Source organism: Vanellus vanellus (genome assembly GCF_965231255.1).
Source record: "Vanellus vanellus genome assembly, chromosome: Z".
NCBI classification, from domain to species: Eukaryota; Metazoa; Chordata; class Aves; order Charadriiformes; family Charadriidae; genus Vanellus; species Vanellus vanellus.
The window spans coordinates 10,291,349-10,310,318 of record NC_138908.1 but is presented as its reverse complement, the minus strand read 5'-3'; the positions used below and the strand labels follow the sequence as shown (position 1 = coordinate 10,310,318).

Here is an 18,970-nt window from a genome sequence, read left to right as displayed (position 1 = left end):
CTCTTCATGTCTTGCTATAAATGCAGTATCAACAGTGCTTGCTAAATCAGCAGGTGTTTCCAGTAGCAAAAGTGAGTTTTGCAGCTTAGACAAGACAAATCAGGCATGAATCAACTTATCCCATGATCAAAGTATACATCAAACTGCTCAGGATTCTGCTGGGTATACTTTTCATGCTGTAAGCCATGGGATCCTGTGTTCTTCACTTAGCCAAAACACTGGCTGAAGTCAACAGCAGTTCTAAGTAATTTAAAAGGACTGGGAAGATACGCACCCATCCCTTAGTACAGGAGCTGCACATCCAGAAAAGGAAAATAACCATCAGCTGCTACAAAAGCAACTCCTTATCAGCACTGTTATAAGACATTACTGGCACTATTGTAAGATATCTATAAATATAGCTTAATTTACTTAAGAGCTCACCTGGGACCTCTACTCTTTGGACAGGTGCTTGAAAACTAATGTGAAAAACAATGTTATCAATATCTAAAGCCGATATCTGTATGTAACGTTTCAGACTTGTGCAAACTTACTTTGGCAGAGGCTATCAAAGGGCAGCAAATGGACTAGCGTTCAGATAGAAAATGAAGATAAACCGAATAAAAACCATTCAGTACTGACCGGTCAGAAGTACTGACAATGAATACGCTTCAATGAATACAATTTCAGCTATAACTTCATCCTCTGCTGTGTACAGGGACACAAAAGCTATGAGCTAAAAATATATGAAATAACTTGGACTTCTTAGGAAAGTCATGCACTACCCCAGATACTGATGTATATATACCTTCCTTGGATTCCTCAGGTTGGTGAGACCAGAAAATATAATTGTGAAAGTGAAATAAATCCCTGTCAGATACGCAAAACCTCTGCAAAACACTTACACAGCATGAATACAAATTGACATACCAGAGCTATGAGACAATACTAGAATCGGAGGATATCATTACAACGTTGAACTGTTAATCACAGCTCAAAATAAAACAACATGTTTATTTCAGTGGTAAAATCACAACTGGGGGATCTGCTCTATCTCTCCTAACGTTAGGCTGGTGCTTACTGCCCTAATGGACATCTTCTGGGAGCTGATGGGCGATACACCTTAAGATAAAATCCAAACTTCATTATGATGACTGCTCTTTATGGCTAATCATTAATGTTATCAGGAACTCAAACATTGATATCCACAGTAGCTACCTGCCTGCCCACCTCAGTAATAATTTCAATAACTTTTTAGGAAGAGACAGCGATGTTTGAGAAGTTTACACTGCAGTGGTCCTAGTGGAAGCCAAATAAAAATAAATAAAATATTTAAAACTCATGCTTCACTATTACCGAGGGATCTAAAAATAGAAAGACTCGGAACAAAGCTGCGGGAGATTTTCAGTTCAAAAAGGGGAGTCCAGGAAAAATTGAGATGGCCATGAAAAAAACATGCTGATTAAAAAATAATTACGTCACGGGTTTCTCAGGATCTCACCAAACCCCCTCCACGCCGCCACCCCGGCTCTCTGCCCTCCCCGCTCTCCCCAGCCCGCTCGGCTCCCGCGCACCGCGGCCGCCCCCCAGGGAGGGCTGCAGAGACACCCCCCCCCACACACACACACGTCCCCCGTCCTCCAAACCGCAGCCGGGCGGGGGAAGAGCCGCCCCTCCACCTGCGGACGTCGGGGGGCATGCGGGCACAGACCTGGCTTTCTCTTCCCGCCCCCCCCCTCCCCGGTCCAGCACCCCCCGCACCCCCCGCGCCGTGAGCCCCTCCCGCCCCAGGGGAATGGGCACGCGTGGGGGTTCCCGCGGGCGCGGGGCTGCCGCGCGCACCTCGCGGGGTGGGCGAGGGCAAGGGCAGGTCGTGTTCTCCCCCCCCCGCCCCCCGCCAGCATCCCCCTTTCCCTCCTTGCCTCTTCCCTTCCCCGCATTTTCATTCTCCCTTCCCCTCCTCGCCTCTCCCTCCCTGCGTTTCCATCTTCCCTCCTCGCCTTTTCCCTGCTCCTCCGCGCATCTCCGCCGACACCCCCCACCCCTTTGCCTCCCCCTCCCCGCTTTGCTTCCCCCTCCCCCCCCCCCCCCGGCATTTCCACCTTGTTCCCCCCTCTCCCGCCCCCTCCCGCAGCCCGCCGAGGGCCAGACAACTTGCCCGAGCCGCATCCACCGCCGCCTCCCTTCCCTCCGCACCCGGAGCCGCGCTCACAGACAGACAGACGGACAGACAGACAGGCGGACGGACGCGCACCCCCGCGCACGGAGGTACCTCTCCAAAGCGCGCCCGCTCCTCCGGCGCGCAGCGTGCGCCGCCAGCTCCGCGCAGCCCCGGCACGTCGGGTCCCCCTTCCTCCTCCTTCTCCTCCTCCTCCCCTTCCCTCCCCGCCCGCCCCCTTCGCCGACGCCAGGAAGAGGGGGGCAAAGCCGCCGCCCGCCCTGTCCCGCCCCGTCCCATCCCGTCCCGCCCCGTCCCGTCCCGCGGGGCGATGCGCCCTGCGCGGAGGCTCCGCGCATCCCCCCCTCCCCCCCCCCCCTTCCGCGCCCCCCATCCTGCCGCGGTCGGGTTACCGGGCCGGCAGCGAGCCCTCTCCTGTTACGGATGTCCGCGCCGGGCGGGAGGGGAGGGACCGAGCCCCGGGGGATGCGGGTGGGCGAGCACGGGAAGGGGGGGCCGAGCCCCGGCTCCGGGGGCAAGCAGCGCGGCTCCGCGGACCGCCCCCGGGGGGAGTGCAAAGCGGGAGCTCCCCGCCGCTGCCGGCTCCGGGGGCTTCCTGAGCCCTAGGTTTCGGGGTGATTTTGCTGTTGTGGGGTTTTTTTTTTCCCTCTGTCTTTTTTTTTTTTTTTTTTTCTGGTTTATTGGTGTGGTTTGGCGCTTTTTTCTTCTTTTTTTCTTTTTTTTTTTTTTTTTTTTTAACATATACAACGGAGCTGATTTCCATAGGCATCTTCATTGTTCCCTCCAACCCAAATGCACTTGCAGCGTTCACAGTAGGCTCTGGCAAGGGTTTCCATCAGTCTGCCACCCTGCCTGTGAAGAACCTCTGCCTTTTATTTTTGGTTTCAATACGAACTTAATTATCCCCTCATCTCCTGTGCTGGTGATGAGGAACAACTTCTTACCCTAATATTTTTTTAACCCTCTTTGAGCTGCTCATGGGTTTGCAGACCTCTACTGTAATCCTTTTATATCATTCCTTCTCCTAGCTGAAGAGTTGCAGGTTGCTCATGGGGGCCTTTGTCTGTAGACCATTCTGTACCTCTTACCATTCTTGATGCCCCCTTGAACATCATCCTGATCTAATAGATTCTATTTGAGATGAAGAAATACACAATATTTAAGATGTGGGCAAACCATGGATTCATAAAGCAGCACAACGATGTTTTTCTCCTAACAACATTTTATGATGAATTTTTGAGCACAGAGCTGATGCTCCTATGGAACTGTCTGTCATAACCCTGAGATTTTACTCATGCAAAGGCCAACTCAGAGCCCACCGTTTTACGTGATTGTTTTCCAGGTGCATCATTTCACGTTTACCTACACTGAATTTCTTATGTTGCCCATAATGTCCTTGTGTAGTTCTTCACAGTTTTTCTTCTTATTACTGACTTGAGGAAATTAATTCCACTGATGAACTTCATTATTTCACTCCATTCCCAGGTAAGACATGAGTACACTGAACAGCACACAACCCAGCACTGACCCTCACAGAACCTCACACCATCCAGCACCTCCCTCCATTGTGAGAACTGGTCATTTATTCCTGTACTTTGCATTTTATCTTCTAAGCAATTACTGAGCTATATCAGGGCTTTCCCTCTTGCTGCTATCGCTGCTAGTCTCCTTAAAAGCCTTTGTCAAGAGTCTTTTAGAAACCCAGTCTGATATGGAAATTAGATCACCCTTATCCACATTTTTGTTGACCCTTTCAGAGACCTCCAAGAGGTTTGTTTAAGGCAGGACTTTACAGAAGCAATGTTGACTCTTCTCAGATAGATTGCGTTAATCCAGGTGTCCTTTAGTTCTAACCCAATTAGCATCTCTGTATTTGCACAGTACAGGCACGAGGTTTGCAGACCTCTAGTTCTCCAGAGTCTGCGTTGAAGCTTAGTGTCACATTTGCCGTCCTCCACTTTTCAGGTGACAGTGTTTTAAATGGGAGGTTACATGCTGCTGTTGATAATTCAGCTGCTCCATCCTCCGTTGAGAACTCAAGGACACAGATGCTCACACGTAGGCACGTTGCTACCCGAATGCCGTCACAGTCAAAAAGGCTCATAATAAAAGCTAATGGTATAAGGAAACAGATGCATACATATGTAACTGCAGACCTGTAAACCAGTGTTACTAATGTAAGTAAGAAGCTTTCTGAGTAATTAAATATATGTGGTCATGGCTCTCGTTACAAATGTATGTGTCTGAAAGCACGCAGATTATGGTGCAGAGAAAACCCCACCGAGGTCTTTGACCCAGGGAACTGTTTACCAATCTCTGTATCTGCAGCCATCTGCTTTCTCTCTTTCATACTTTTGCTGTAAATTCTCTGGATCAAGGATGGCCTTTTTTAATGCACATTTTTTACTTGCCACTAGCATATAGCATGGGAAGGAGGAAAGGAGACCAGCTCTGAGCAGGACTATTTCAGCTGCACCATCTAGGAATGTTCCCAGCAATGTCTGCGATTCAGCTACCTGCCCAAAGACAGGACTCCTACCCTTTGTCCTGCTGGGACATGGTGCAGCTGTGCAGGGCTTGTGCGAGAGCCTCCACAGAGCTCCGTTCAGCCCATTTGTGGGGACCAGGCAGGGAGCAAAGGAAAGCTGGAGCTCCAACACCTGACTGAAGCAACTGTGCACGGACGTGCATCAGGGCTCATGCCTGCGCCACAGGTGTAGGGGTCTGTAGTCCCGTGGCTACGTATGCCATCCCAATGGCAATGTGGGGCTGCGGAGGAGAGGGAGAGGAAGAGGAGCGTGGCAGTTGCATCCCTTTCGGATGTTTCAGAGGTCTGACCATGTTTGTTGGGTTTTTAGAAACTTCAGCTGCTAGAAACTGAATAAGCCAGTTATGACAAGGGAGGGAGCAAGGAAAATAATCTTTTTTTTAGTGGCATGAAGCTTCAGAACCATGCAGAAAGGTCCCCTCTAGGCCTCAGAAACATAATTAAAATAAGCATAGCCCAGTCTCATGCTTTTTGAAGACCTCATGTTTTGGAGACTGGCAGTACTGCACTGTAGAGAAAAATCTGTGGTATTCATAGCAACCAAAGATGTTACCCTGCCAAAGGGGGAACTTCAGAGCTCCTCTTCCTGGGTTCCCACCCCTCTGCCCTTTTGTTCCAACAATTACCTTCTGCTCCTCTCCTGCTTACTGGCCTCATACAGGATTGGAATGAACCGCGCGACTGCAGCACAGATCTCATTCCATTAGACGAAGCAGTATCACAAGTGATACTGATACTGTTTGAATTTTTGGTTGTGTTTTGTGTTTTTTTTCTTATGACAGGGATGTATTTACTTAGTATTAATTACGTAGCACATGACTAATATACCACAAAGGAACTAAAATGCGATTTCACTGAATATATTTTAATGAGTTTTGCCTATTGCTTCTAATTTGCATTTTTTATGGTTATGACAGCAGAAGGAAATTATGTCTTAAAGTTATGTTTTAAAGATGTATTTTGTTAATGCTCTGTAATTCTTTTACAGCATTACAGAGGGCTTCAGGTAGGGGGAAGAAGGAATTAAGCTTTGCCAGAGTGCAGACTTTGTACAGTGAAGTTCAAATACCTTTACCTAAATAGTGAGTTGCAAGATTAGTCGATATTGTCCTAAAAAATCTGAAAGTAGGAAGAGTATAAAGGTCAGCTGCATTAACCCAATATATGTCAAGAAAAGTAGGTATTTTTAACACTCAAATGGCCGTTCCTCGCCTGTCATTTCCTTTCAGGCGTGCTTTATTTGCCCTGTGAACTGAAAAGGGATAAGTCTCCCTGGTATTACCTCATTGCTCCTCCAATGACTGACCAATGTACATCCCAAGGCTGTGCTGAACATGTAGGGAAAAATGACAAAAGGAGGTCCTGAGATTAATGTGATGTCCTTGGGAAAGCTCAAGGAAGCGCGATGGCGTATCTGAACTTCTGCTTGCAGGGAGTTGCAAAACTGAGGATGTTTTCCTGTATACATAGCTTGTGGACAAGAGGACTGGTGCCACTGAAGTCAGTGGGAACCGCAGACACTCAACACCTCTGACATCTGGGCCACATGCTTATGTGAGACCTTGTTATTATACAAAAAAGCTCTTCTTTCTACTCTCTACTCTTTTTATTTTTTTCTCTGCCACATAAGATGACCTAGTTTACAATCTGCCTCTGTACAGATGCGTCCTCTTCCATGGGTAGAAAGAGGACAAAGCCATTGCCAACAAAGAGTGCCTGGAGTTAGGAAGGGGATGAGACACAGGGCAGCTCGGGATGGGGAGATAAAGAGAAGGAAATGAAAGACAAAGATGTTTAGAGGCGAGGAGAGGGAAATAGGGAGAGAAGAGAGTGAAGCCATATCCGTATCTGCTGCTCCTGCTTTATCCAGGAGACAGAGGAGTTACTCAGAGTCTTTGCTTTGGGACTTTGTTGGTGTATTAGAACCCAGTTTCAGTGAGACATATTTTGTTAATTGTTATGCATCAAATGGGGAATAATGCAAAGGAGATACCCCTTCCTATTAGGAAGAAATTCTTTCAGGCTTCTGTTTTACAGCTCAGCAGACTGTTCTTGTTCTGTATGAACTCTCAAAGATGCTGAGAGCAGTGCAGAATAAAGAAAGGGAGGAAAATACTGTGATAATGATGCTGGATATGCCAGGCACTTTTATAACATTTATAAAATGAAATGCAGTCCTGAAAAGTGATGCCTGATCTGGTAGCCTCCACACTGAATTTCACTGAGTATGAAAAATGAGTTTTGCTTGGGAGGCAGATTTTTAAGTACCTTAGATTGGCTGTCAGAAATTCTGTGATTAGATTTGTTTTCCTTTCTTTGTGGTTCTAGTTATTTCTCTGACTGCAGAATAACATGCAGATGAGCTGGATGAGGGAATGCACCGGCTTGCGGTAATGTGTGTGAGATGACTTCTGTGTATTCTCTGTGCATTTATAAAACTAATGAATGCAGAGATCCATCAGTCGGTTAGCAGAAGAGCTGTGGGAAGTTTGGAGGTCACATTCATAAATGCTTTATATTCAGTACAGGGATTAAATGTTGAGTATTACAGAGGCAGGGAGCTGCCGGTAGGGAACTGACTGGAGACCCCTGTTCTATTCCTGGCGTTGCTGATGACCTGTGATGTGACTGAAGGCAAGTCACTTTCCCTTATTTGCCTATACGAGTTGAGGAATTTTAGGATAGGGATTGCCCATTAATGGGTCTTTGCAGAACACGACGAGACCTCAGCTGTGGCTAGGGAGTTCAAATACCAGTGTAATATGAACTTTAAAATTATTTTCTGAAGTTATTCAGCTGACTAACAGGCCCATTTACACACATCTATTATGAGGTGAAATAGCTTGGCGAGATCTCTATCGGCAGCTAGCTACATGAGTAATCTCATTGATTTAAATGTGACTCCTTGAGTGAGTAATGTTTTAGTACTGGCTCCATAAACTCTTTTAGTCATCATCGGCTTACAAACTGCATGCGTCCCCCTGCCAGCACTTACCACACAGTGTAGTGTATTTTACTGCAAGCAGTTCTGTCACAGGAGTAATACCCAGTAGTAACTGTTTGTGTAATCTACACCCACGTGAAGAAGTTACTCTGTTCTGCAGTTGCAAAACCAGCCAAATTTCACTGGCATAGTGTTCTCTTCAGTTCATGGGAACTGTTAGTTCCTCTTCACAAGAAATCCAAAGAAATATTCAGTCCCTGAGATGCTGTAAGGAAGAAATTTTTTTTATTGCGGTCCGTGGGGATACCGCTGCATAACTGACTCATGGCTCTCCCTCCTTCTTGTGGAAAATGCAGTCATTGCAAATCTGGAGCTATAAGGTTTAATTTAAAGCTCTTTGCAGTCTTACCCCAGCTAATGTTTCTGCTTTGATTACTCCTGCCTTATCTTAGTCTCTTTGTACTCTCTTCCACAATAGCCCCTGTTTCTTTCCCCTGCTGTGAGCTTTGTGTCTCCTTTCAGTCTGTTCCTTTTCCTAAGCTCAGAAAAAAATCCCATTCAGTAGTATCCCTCTTTTATTCTACAAATCCCCCTTTCAAGTCTGCTTCATCAATAACATCAACAGAAGGCAGTCCTGAAAGATGGCTTGCCCGTGTCCAGCTTGCCTGATTGAGCCTGAACATCCTCAGGGGCAGGGAGCGTATCTCTCTATATTTTCTGAATTACGGCGTGCATAGGAAGGGCCATATAAATACAGCACTACTTGTTACCACAGCGTTACATATTCAACATTTATATCAACTGCTGGGGCAAGATAATCACAGACTACAGTACTTCAACAATTATGTACAGTTGCATATTGTTCCTCCAACTAAACAGGCATAGCAAAAAAGATCTAAAACCAATCCTTATTTTAGAAATAGGGAACCTCTGTAACTCTTCTGTACAATACTTGAGTAGCATATTCTCACAAAGAGCGTTTGTTTGTGAACTGAAGAGCTTGATCCAAAGCCCAATGGAGGCTCTTCCAATGCATTCAATGAGCTTTGGATTAAGTCCTTCCTGAAGAACAGATGCAGGGTTTTATTCACTACCACTAGAACAATAAAAATGACAAGACAAAGAATAAAGTTGTCTACAGAGAATAAAGCGGTGTTGTCCTGCAGCAGCTTAAATACATTAGGCTCTGTAGTTGAAAGTCTGTCCTGCAGAGTTAGTAAAATTGTTTGTGTAGCCCATTCACAAAATATACAGTGCAGAAATGTTTAATAATCTACACATAAACACCCAAACACAGTGTATTTCACTGTTTCTAGGTATTTGCAAAGGCTGAGTTATAAATGTAAAAACAAACTCCAGTTGTGCAAACAAAGATAACACAGAAAGAGTTTCTTGCCATTAATCATTAAAACTGCAATGGAAGAGAGAGCTGGAAATTATTTTATGCCATGGCTTTTAGATGGGTCCGAAGTGTTTACTGAGACCTCGACTAGCCACAGGCTTTCTTTTGGTAAGTTTATCTCATTCACAGTAATGATTTCTTATCTGGCCAGTAGATGTTATCAAAATGTAAGCAATAATGAGTGTTGAGGAGCAGAGACATTTGCCCCTGCAGGAAAAACCGGGGCCAGAGTCACCCCGGGAAAAAAGAGTCCAACAAGGGAGATAAGAGACTGTGGGAGATACAAGGGACTAGACTGAAGTAAAAATGGCAGCGAATGAGAAGAACAATTAGCAGAAACTAAGCCGGGTGGGAGTCTGTGACTTGCAGCAGAGACAAAATATGAAAGGAATCTGATCAGAGGCTTTCAAGAGGTGTGGGTAGATCTTGTAAAGAGATCTGGTGGGAGAGAGAGAGTGAAAGCAGCAAACAAAACAGGCTGTTTTCTTAAACACCTGCATGGATTTATGTAGAAAGTAGAAATTGGGAAAGAAGTCTGCATTAGAAGAAGTTGCAGTCGTAGCAAAAAAGACCCTTTTGATGAATATGCGGAGAGACAGGTGGATTTTGAACGAGCTGAGGAACTGGCATGGTCTGGGGGAAGACAGTGTGATGAGCAGAGGACACACAACTTTTTATACCATGAAAGAAAGAAGGCAATCAAAAGCTGCCAAATAATATTACACAAAACTATCTCTGTAACTGTTAAAAATAATACCATTTAAATTTTACCTGCTTGTATTTAAATGTTCCTAACTTTTTCAGCTCACAAGTAGCAGCCTCAGAAACAAATCAGTATTCTAAAATCCCGTATGTTAATTACCAGGCAAAGCCAACACAGTGCTTACTCCAGTTCCAAACATTAACAACTAAGTGCAGAATGGCACATTTTGTCATGCCGTCTTTTCCTGGAGGGTTGCCACAGGTGTGCTCTGACAATTACGGAGAAGAAAAATCCTTCTGTCTGCTTTTACTCCTACACAGGAAGCCCTATCAGCCTGCAGGGACTGAAATCCCTACTACATGGAAGAAGAACAGCAAGACCCTCTTGCCATAGTCCTAATATTTCCACCTTTATGTTGCTACAGCCTTAATGAGCGTTCCTGCGAATTCTTGATACCTTTTAATCTGAGTTTTGCACATTGAAGTACAAATCTTCAGCAGTTGAGCTGCCTTCTCCAGAAATTTTACAGAGCCCTCCCTATATTCAAGGCTGGATGCTCGTTTGTTCCAGTGCTATTGCAAAGGTGTTAAATGCTTCCAGCTGGGATGTACGATTTGCTGCAGGGTGGGTGGCACTACTGGAAATGATTGAGAAAACCAAGCCTACCTGAAGGTCCTCAGAAAGGCAGAGACAAGTGGATAATATTCAGAGAAGAAATTATTTGTCTCATGACAGAGAATGTTTCTTTCCCTTCAAACAACAATATCACAGTTTCCTAAAAATGTGTCCCTTTCTTGAATTAGAAAGGGAACAGGCCCAATGGCTAAACCAGTGGCCAGCCTGAAGGACTGGCTGGCTGTGCAGTATGGCGAGATGTGAGCTTCACTGCATTTTCTGATCATCAGAAGTGAAATCATGTGAAATGAAACTGTAATGAGATGATAAGACAAGCTGATTGTAGGCCTGCTAATCAAAAATACACAGTATTCTGCATGGAAATCCAGCTCTGCGCTATGAAACTGCTGTGCATTTTAATGTCTGTCTCACTCACTGTCAGAGCGGGCAATCTTATTTGTATTTGGATATGAAGGCAGGTGGGCATGTTTTACACAGGCACCACAGCTTGACAGTCTTGTTGCTTTGCTTTGACAGTTCCCATGCAGAGCCACAGAAATAAAATTACAGTGCCGGAGGTCAACATAATGGCTCTGATCGCTTTGAATGACTGACGATCCTCTGGCTTCCCTGACCCACGTTGGTCATGATATGAAGACGCACTCGAGGGCAATTAGCAGAGACCATAATTGGAAATGAACTCTTAGCTGTGTGCTGTGACATGCAGTTCAATACCTCCAGTGCATCCTCCCCTCCGTTACCCAGCCCAGCTCTGCTGACTTCAGCACGAGGTGAGCTGTGGCCAGGACCGGGGATGGAGAGCACGACCTGGGAAAACCAGCGATGAGAGCTGGCAGGAGCCAACCGGGGAAAGAGTCGGATGCAGAAAATAAACTATTTTACTCAATGAATCTGGTTTGTACCTTGCCTTGGATTTTTACTGCATAAATATCTCTGAATTTCAGCAGCACCCCTCCATGGCTGGCGTGACAGCAACATACATCCTAAACTGCCTGAAGGGTGAGGGAGGAGGGGAGATGAGGCCGTGCTGGCGAACACTTTGAAAGATGACCAGAGATTTTTGCTGTCTGGCCTCACGTGTTTCAGATACATACACTGTGCAGAAAGAACATCTCCCTTTTAAACTGCTCCAGAGTGCTGAAAATATCAAAGCCGCTGTCATTTGCATTTGTCTGTAAAGTTTTCAGCCACAGTGCCTTTGTGGCAGCAGGGCAAGGGGGAAGATGAAGGGGAACGGGTTGCATGCTGGATCTGTTTGGATTTTTTTTGTTTTTAAGCAGCTGTCCAGTGAAATTAACTACACTTTCCAGAGTTTCCTGGACTCACTTAAGTTCTTTGGTGATACAAGCTTTCATAAAACCAGAGAAAGAGCAAATTGAAGTTCTATATCTCTGATAAAACGTTCCAGCAAAATAGCAGCATCCTTTTCACTGCAAGACAAATTCTTACAGCCTACTGCTGATCCTTTTATGTGGAAATTAGGAGTTGTTCACCAAGATAATCTCCCAAACTCCTGTACAGCAGTGTTGCAGAGAGGCCAAATGGTGTATATGTACGTCTTCTTCCTTGATCCAGTCAGCAGTAATGATGAGGGATAAATAAAGAAAAACAGCTGCAGTTTATGCTACTCCCACACACATACACATTCTCCTTTCTGAGCAAAAGCTGCAAGAAAGGCTCAGTAATAGAGTACACGGTATGCTGAACCTACACTCCAAAACCAGCTGCAGGCATAACAGGATGTGTTTTAAAAGCAACAATGAAGGGGCAGCATTTTGCTATTTAGAAAAGAAGGAAGAAACATAAAAACCTGCAAAATCATTCATAAACTTTGTTTTGTTCAACAATAGGTCTCGCCTGGCTAGTTCTGAGCACGTTACATAGAGTAGCTCTTTGGGAGGACCACATTTTTCCATTCTTGTAAGAGAGACCATTGCTTTGCGTCATGACGAGGATCAAGCGTAACATTTGTTTTCTGATCCATAACCTGTATTCACTGATCGTCAATGTCATTATCTATTAGATATGAGTTTTCTATGCTTTATTGAAACCTATGCAATTACCGTTGTCCTGAACCACACGGTCAAGAGCACAATCTGGACCTAGGGATAGCTTGTTGCTTCTTGTTAATAGGTTGTTAAAGCTGAAGGGAACTTCATGATGGTGCAGGTCTCTGCTTGGAGTAAGCAGACTGTTGAAAGTAACAGAGATATGTGGATTTCTACTCCCTGATTTCTGTTAATGGAGAATCTACTTTCTCTTGGTATCATCAAAAAAATATACTGCAACTAGGTCTGCATAGATTATTTTCAGAATTAACCTAAAAGTGATGGTTTTCTCATATGAAAATAATGTTGCCCATTTGACTATGTAGGAATAGAAAGGGCAATTGTTTTGTGTTTGTCTCTTTCAGCAAATGCAAGCTCAGAAGAGTCTATATGCAGCTGCTCCATACTGTCTTTGCCTCAAACATCAGGCTTCTCCCTTCCACGAATCGTTAGCAAGTTATTAAAGAAAATTTCAGCGCTTCATCATTTGCTGTGACTAAATTAATTTTCTTCCATGCTGGTAAGGATACCCTCATGGACTTTATTTACTTTCCTGTGCTAGCATTTTGCTGATTCTGCTCACGCTGCGTCAGTGGCAGCACTGAGTCAGCCTCCCTCTTACAGAGTTCTGCCATTCAACCTCCTCCTTCAGCGGGGGGTCGTTATTAGAAAAATAACACCTCCTTTTTAAAACCAAGGAGAAAACAATGCCAAGTCAGGTTTTGTTCTGCGTGGTGTTGCACTCCCAAGCATTGGAAGTACTGTGTTATTAAAACAAATTGCATTCCACAGTCATTGAACCTTTTTTCCCCCTCTTCCTTAAGTGTGACCTTAACTTAAGCCAGAGAAAGTTAGGGACTGATTAAACTCTAGCTCAGAGCTTTCCCAGCGGTCCTGCTTGCCATATACGAGCTGCCACAAAGCGATACTACACTGAGCAGGGCACAGATAGCAACCAGTGAAAAATGTCTGGGAATGCCTGTGCAAGACCATGCTCCAGCTGCAATCAGAATTATTTAAATATCTAATTTAACCACAACATGGAAGTTTCATTTTGACTGCTTGGCATATTATCAGTTTGAACCTTACTTTTATTTTGTGTTGTAAATTGTTTGCCTGAAGAAAGGTGGATTCTCACTGACTGATACCCCTGAGGACAGGTCGATTTGCTGCTTTATATAGATTTAACCTTAAATTCGGTTGTTGTTTTTGATGGCCAAGAGTATGAAATTCTGTGCTATATTGCCCATTCTAAATTGTTAACCACATTTAGTCAGATTAATATTTGTTGTTTAGCAGCAGATCTGTTTTGTTTTGTTTGGTTTGGTTTTGGTTTTTTTTTGTAAACGTCAGATTGGTGCAGCCCCTTTTGGATTATATTTGCATTTAAATAAAAACTGTGGGAAACCTGGATTTTGAGAAAATTATTAATTTTTTTAAATGGTAAATGAAACTAGTAAATATGATAAGAAAAATCTAAGAAAAGGTTTTCAAAACATGTTTTGCATTTACATTTTCCTAATTTTAAGAAAAAGTTTTTGCAGGTGCTGACTTTAGGTATTTATTCACCATGGCTTTAAGATCTTAAGGGTAGCTGATCGGAGCTTCTCACACCAGCATTTACTCCTAGACTAGAAGAAGATATGAACTTGCTGCATTTTTAGCTGTATAAATGAAAGAGTTAGTTATTGTGCTAAATTTAAATAACTATAATTTAAGAAAAAAATCCCTCTGCTTTTATAGCAGAAGTCTGAAATCTGCTTCATCAGTTTCATCTGAACCAGTTTAACAGCCTTGATTACTATTTTAATTTAATTTAAAGAAATTTAAAAGACTAAAGTAAATGTAGGCATTAATAGGGGCCATGTATATCCAAGTTTTTTAAGAATCCAATTTATGATACAAAATTGTTGGAGAGGCCTCTAGTTTTTAACATGGTTGGTTTTGTCTTTAGATACATGTGCTTCACGCTCAGCAACGTCGGCAACCCTGAAGAGGGAAGTCTGTGGCCTGCAGGAACTCCCTTGCCCATTCACTCCCTTTCCACTCCCAACATTTTACCGACAAATTCATTTGCTGCTCTTAAAAACACACGGATGCACACGGTCACACCAGGAACGACAAAGAAAAAGGAATATCCCCATCACGCCTTTTCCAGCAAAATGGCGTGTTTCCACGTGCCACCTGGCCACACCAGGCTATCAGGTGAGGGCAATGCTTCTCAGACACTTGCCCGCTGCGTGCTGATGAGCTGCTCGTGTGTGGGTTTCCAGCAGATGAAAGGACGTGGGGTAGCGGTAACCACAGATGGGCCTGAGAAGAAGAGAAGGGGCAACGGAAGGCGTGCCGGGGATTAACTGATGGTGAGGAAGGATCGAGCATTGGTGTGACACCATCTTGCAGTGAGCTGTCAGGATTACTTAACGAGACCTCCCAAGAGATGCACATTTATTGAAGGTCCTCCTAATCCCAACCATTGCACCAGGCTTTCAAATATTTAGGAGAAGACCCTGCAGTAATCAAATGAATGCAGTTTACACCAATGAGGTCTGCCGTGCAAACTACTCCCACCACGACAACCTCCTTGCAGCTGAAGATGTGGCCCAACCCACCAAGCGCGGGGTGCCGTCAAGCATTACATTTGAGCGCAGCGCGGATGGGTCCCTGTGCTGCCCACAAGGATGCGGTGGGAGGAGACTTACCCCTGTACCCTCCTCAGCTTCGGGACTTTCACAGGAGCACGGTCCCGGCGGGTCCCTTGGCAGCATATCCGATCCTCCCGCGCCTACAAAACCAAAGACATTTTATTGCCCATGGGAGAATACGCGTGGCTGAGAGGTTGCTTTGCTTTGCTCGGATCCATTTCTATCAGCCCCGCTCTGTCACCAGCCTGGTATCTCGTCAACATTGTTAAAGAAAGCCGAAAGGGTACAAAAACAAGGACTGAAAAATATCTTTGCCAGCAGGAGACAGCTCTGCGTGCTGCGGAGAGGCAGCCACCGCTGGGAGAAAACGCAATGGGTGCTTGGCGGGTTGACACAGCACACCATGGCTCAGCAAGGACATATTCTATTTCAGCCCCTGCAGCAGCCATCGTTGTCCCTATAGTGGTGCCCAGTGATGGGGCTGGGGCTGCCCTGGTCCCTGATGGGGTGGTGGGATGGTCCTGGCTGCCAGGTCCAGCCTTGCTGCCCCCAGGGAGCCCTCGGGACGCTGTTTGCTCTGTGCTCACCTGTGTTGCTGTGCTGAAGGTGCGCCCCTGCTTACACCACCCCTGGGATGAGCTCGTCCCATCTTGGGGAGAAGCCAGAGGACTTCTCAGCACTTCTGTGCATCCCAAGGGAAGGGTCACTAAGAACATCTCAGACCCTAACTAAGAGCATCTAATTAGTGAGCACTGTTCGTCAGCCAGGCAGTAGTTACCACTGCTTATCTGGTGAGGCCAGGTTACAGGTGCAGCTCGCAGGACATGGTGCGGGCAGCCTGACAGCCCTGTCTGGAAGAAGAACCTCTGCAGTTTTATTTCTACATCAAGCTTAAACCTTGAAGAAGGCAAGAACATACCTGCTGATTTCACCTCCAGGCACAATCTCGCTTAAGCACAGCTAGCCACAGACAGCTGTTTGATTGCTTTTGGAATTTCCATAGCAATGGCAATAATTACAACAAATAATGGTCAATTAGAGTCAGATTAAATTGGTGAATGTTTTCCAAACTGTGAAATTAAATTGCAGGGGTACATGATCTCCTCTATACAGGGTAAAGATGTATAGGGATTTATGTATCATCTCTGGTAGCACTGTTGAATGTACACATTCACACTGAGAATAAATTGAATAACGTCCCTTGTGCTGCCACAGCGCTGTGTGCACCTACTAAATTTGAAATACAGCTCATGTAACAATACAGCTTGAAATGGGTCTGCAGTCTTTGGCCAATACAAGGACAGTTATTCATGCCCTCTGCTGCTACCTCACTCTGTGATGTTGAGTGTGTCTCTTCAAACCGCTCCTGTTTGTGTGTACGCCACAGTTGTGTTATGATTATTTATGCAAAAGGATCTGTGCATCGGAGATGCCCTTTGCTTATTTGTGTCTCCAGCAGACAGTGGCATATGCTAACAGTCTAGCTTGAGCTCTAGTCTGCCTATAGAGGCATTGACTGCACACCTGTACCTTTCTTTCTAACAATATTGGTCAGTGGGTCTTCCTGCTTTTTGGCCGCCTCAGATAGACATCTTCTGCACTGGGGGAAGAACATTAAAAAGTGTCAGTGCAACTTCTGTGCCAAAATCCTGTAGGTGCTTTTAACTTTTTCCAGCACAGGTTCTTTGGAGCTGACCCCTCCTCTTCCCACACGCTGAGCTATGGTGTCCATGTAGTCTGCAGAGCCAATAGGGAGCCCCCAGAGAGGCTTAGAGACTGCATTAAAGCCAGTGGAAGTGCATAATAACGAAACTGGGACCTTTTTTTCTTGTTGTGCTCTCAGCATTCTGGGGAAGTCCACAAAGCCAGAAGTCTAATCTTGTGATTTTACCACAGGATTGATCCCTCCTTTGCATTCATCTCTGCTGGGCTTCCCCTAGAGCACTGCTGCTTTGGAAGTGGTGCTGCAGAAAAGGCATCTAGTTTATCCTGTCCTGATTTCTTTTTTTTTCTGCTGTTGTTTTTTTTTTTTTTTTTTTCTTTCTTTCCAGCTCACTCGGATAGCTTTATTCATGCTAATCTCAGACCAAGAGGACTTTCCTTGTTATATGTCTGTAGAGCATTTTAGCATAGTGGGCCTCTGATTGTCTACTGATGCTTATGTGTTCTCCTGCTATTCAAATACAGATGTAAAATAGAGCTGTGTGCCTTTTTTGCCATTTTGCTAAAGCACCCCTTCATCCTCTGGCCTCCTTGCATCTTTTTCTGCAGTATATTTGGAACTGTGATGCCTTCAGCATGTTGTCCTTGTGTGGATGCCTCTGTTTGCATTAGTAAGTAGCTGTGCAGCAGGAGTGGATCAGAGGATGGGAGCAGTGGGTGCTGACATCTCTAGATGTACATTGGAAGTGTTTCCAGGATTTAGTGTCAGACTAGATTTAGTCTGATTCCCTGGACTGAATGTTACCACAGTGTCAGAAGGAGTAATACTTGATTTGAACATTTGTGTTTCCACTAGGGTTTGAAAAGCGTTTCATGTCACCCTGCAGAAGAGTTTCTGGTTTGGTTTCCTCCAAAAGGACTCTTGCCCACAGCTCAACAGTCTCATCACATCTGAACCGGTTGCAAGTGTGGTTGAGGAAAGAGGGATGAGCTCACTAAACCCCATACTACTGTTCTCTGCCTAAGTGCTGGTGTATATGCAGCCTATGCCCACCAAGAAAGGGCAGTCTGGTGACTAGGATGCTAAATGGAGATACGGGTTGCCTGATTTCACACCTGTGCCACAGCTAGCATTCTGCACAGCCCTTGGTAGGAACGGGTATTGACTTAAGCTGTCCTTCTGTAAGTAATATTCCCCATTGATGTGGCAACACGTGAAAGATTAAGAAGAGAGCATTACAGTGGTAATAAATGTACTTAACTAGAAAAAAAGTCACGAAAGTCCAAGGCCTAGAAATTAACACATGTAAGAAAAGGATAGATCTCCCCCAAATCTCACGAACTCATAAATACCATAAGCCTGAGTAGACTTCATCTCCACGCTCTGTATTTGGTGACAGGCCATGTCTGCCACAGCATGGACCTCTGACTTAATCTGCATGACATGGCAAATTTATAATCACACTTGGATTAAAAAAAAAATCCCAAGCATGTTCACGTCCGTGGACATGTTGTAAAGGCTGCACATAGTACCAGTTCATGCTGCCATTAGCACAGCTAATGTTTTACATCTATCATCGCCTGTGCAGCAGTGATGAAGTAACTCAACCAGAACAGCTGCAGGGCAGCTCCATCAGCACTATAGGGGCTCAGTGGCTTTTCATCCATCTCTGTGCATGCGAGCTCCACTTCTGTGTAGCACTGTGCTGACTTATTTGTTTCCTTTTATTTGCTGTTGATTTCAACTGTGAATAGGGTTTGATGGATGACAGGAGTTTCACAATAAAGAGGACTGGACAATACAACAGGAATGAAGCTGAGCTAACAGTCTCTTTCCTTAAGAGACGTATCCATGCAGACTTGGGAGAGAAATCAAGGTGCAGATGATAAAAAGGAATTTGGGCTCTCAGCTCACCAGCATCAGCCAGGAGAGAAAGGAACAGATGTTGTCAAGACAGGAAGGATGAAATTTAAGTGTAAGAGGGATATGCCCAGTTCCTGGTTATGTAGTTGGCAGTGAAAGTGCAGAATATGGATGAAAAATAGAGGTACTAATGAAAGATCTGGAAAACTGCTGTGCACACCCACTCGTTGCTCTTAACAAACAATGGGAGACTTTAGCAGTTTGTTTCTGAATCACAGTTCTTCATGGTCGACACTGTGACCATGGGGGAAGCACTGCTGCATTGGGTAGCAGTGACCTGGAGCAGTACACTCATCTCAA

General features: G+C 44.9%; 1 protein-coding gene across 1 annotated transcript in view; it reads right to left on the bottom strand.

The window, feature by feature from the left end:
* Positions 1–15,190, bottom strand: part of LOC309683638 (PALM2-AKAP2 fusion protein-like) — a gene marked incomplete at its 5' end in the record, with an annotated part of 112,701 nt that extends 97,511 nt beyond the window's left edge. Inside the window, one exon of the mRNA XM_082497962.1 lies at positions 15,142–15,190. The remainder of the gene's footprint in view (positions 1–15,141) is intronic.
* Positions 15,191–18,970: the final 3,780 nt, after the last annotated feature.